At 54.0% G+C, this 2,420-nt stretch overlaps 1 non-coding gene across 1 annotated transcript; it reads right to left on the bottom strand.

The window, feature by feature from the left end:
* Positions 1 to 296: 296 nt before the first annotated feature.
* Positions 297 to 402, bottom strand: LOC135054225 (U6 spliceosomal RNA). Its single transcript, XR_010243435.1, has one exon. It is a non-coding gene; the product is annotated as a U6 spliceosomal RNA (small nuclear RNA).
* Positions 403 to 2,420: the final 2,018 nt, after the last annotated feature.

The following is a 2,420-nucleotide window of genomic DNA, read 5'->3' on the forward strand; positions in this document are numbered from 1 at the left end:
TCACCGAAGAACCTGCCGCCACAGCAGGCATAACCGCCCCAATCCGCAAGGAATGGGTACCTTGGTCCCCCCACTGCAAGCCCCCGGCAACCACCATTGCCGTAATGCTACAGAAAACGAAAAAACTAGCGAAGAGGACCCAGGAGGGCACACAAAAGAAAATGGCCATCCCCTAAAGGCCGCACCGGACACACACCCTCGCCAAGGGCAATGTACCACCATCCTTACATGCCTGCGCTCTTAAGCGGAGGACCCCGGCTATCCCAATCCCGTGCAGAACCTGCAAGTCTGCATAGGAAAATATGGAGTGCTTCACGATTCGCGTAGCATCCTTGCACAGGGGCCATGCTAATCTTCTCTGCATCATTCCAATTTCAGTGTATGTGCTGCCGAACCAACCACCATCTAGGCACCCCACCATAAAACACCACTGAAAGGCAAGCCAGAGTACAAAGACGACCTGCCACCGGCTACCAACCCACTGATCCAAAACGCCCCAACAAAAAACCAGCGCAAAAGCTAGCCCGAGCAGCGCAACCTCACGAACCAGACTACGCCCCACCTGGCCGGCCCCAAACGGGACCACCAAACTTCACCTAAGTATACGGAAATCGACGTGCCCACTCAAAAGCCGCAGCCATAGGGTGCCCCGTCGCCCATCCCATAAGGGCTATGGATAGCATGAAAGAACTGATAGAGCAGCCAGCAGCAGTAGTAAGGAGCGAAAAGAAGTGCCCGCAAGGGCAGATGCCCTGGCTGCCCCAGACCTGCCATCCCGGGGGAAAAAAAAACAGATAAAGGCCCTCAAAGTACCTAAAGGTGACCCAATAAAAATCAACCCGCTGGAGTAAACAAACCTACCCACAAAAGCCAATGAATCCCAGCCATTGTCTGGAGCATGGGAGGAGCCACCACCGGCCCGTCCAAGTAGCTGGACCAAACTCGGCCATCCGCCAGACATGAGTCAGGCACGAAAAGAAACATCAACAGCCGCCCCAGGAACCAATGCACGGAATGTAGTAAAGGAAGCGCAACCATGCCTCTCCATGCCCGGGTCGCAAAGCCAGGAAACAAACGTTGCGCCGTCAACATTTGGGAACCAGACGACATAACAGGCAGAGGGCCGAGGGGGAGGAAGGACGCCGATCATGAAAAGCGTGAACCACCTCCAGGTAAGCGCCCAGAGAAAGAAAACAAGGACCCGAGCCATCACTGGAAACGGCCTGTAAGCACCCATGCAAAAAGGTGCAGAATTATACCAAAACAGATGAACAGAACAACCTACGCAGAACACGTCTCCCCAACGGAAAACCCATAAATCGAAAACTGATACCGGGGCAAGGGAAGAAGGTGAAAAGCGGACGCAACATCCAGCTCTAAGCAGCAGGAAACACGACCGCAATGTCACCCAAACGCAGGGACTCGTCAAAAGACAGATAAAGCTCCCTGCAGGAAGCATCGGAAAGGCATTTGAAATCAAAACCTCATGTGGGTGAGACAAAGGTGACAGAAATGGGCACCCACCCGGGAACCTACCGGTAACAGTGGAAGGGCCTTCCGTGCTACCTACCCTGGCACCTCAAGGAGCGGAAAGTGTTCCGCTCGCGAACTGGGTGCATACCCGACTGTATGACCGGCCCACAAGAGTGGTGAACACAATAATTTACCCCCACCCTGCGCCTGCCATTATCTGAAGCCAACACTAACCCTCAGCCCCCCATGGTGGGATCCCATGCCAATAGGACAGTCTATGGTCCTAGCACCAGCATGGCAGGCAGAAACCCTGATATTAGGAGGCCCATGCTCCCCCGACCGAGCTAGCTGCAACCACCAAGAAAATTGCGCGTCCCCAGCTGCTAGCCTATCATGACCATGTTGCACGACCCTTCTAATGTAGAACATGGCCACCTAACCCATTCTAATCGTATACACTACCTACCCTGTTAAAATAAAACGGCACCCACGACCTACCAGTATATGTGCGGATTAGCAAGGACTCCATGTACGTATTCGGAGAACGTAAAAACTTCACACAGTCAGAGCCACTGTGTGAAATGACCGCAAGACTGCAGTGCGGCAGCAATGCCGCCATCGCACCATCCGCACCGCCCGTAACCTCCGACATAGCACCATGAACCTGCCAACAAAACATCAGGGAGCTGACATACCCGTAGCCACAGGTACCCCGTTGTACCCAGCTCCTGTAGCCGCACGACGTGCAGTAAGCTAGGCAAATTTATGCGGGCGCCCGGGGAAACCAGAGGAAACACAACTAGTACTAACCAATGCTAAAGGAACAAAGAAGCAGCATGCTCACCGTTACCCAAAGGACCCAGAACCACCCAAGCCGACGACGATCCCGACCGAAGATCTCCAGCAGACACCGACACCGAATCTTTTCCCGACCTTCGACTCGTGGA

The sequence above is a fragment of the Pseudophryne corroboree genome, chromosome 2 (genome assembly GCF_028390025.1).
Source record: "Pseudophryne corroboree isolate aPseCor3 chromosome 2, aPseCor3.hap2, whole genome shotgun sequence".
Taxonomy (NCBI): domain Eukaryota; kingdom Metazoa; phylum Chordata; class Amphibia; order Anura; family Myobatrachidae; genus Pseudophryne; species Pseudophryne corroboree.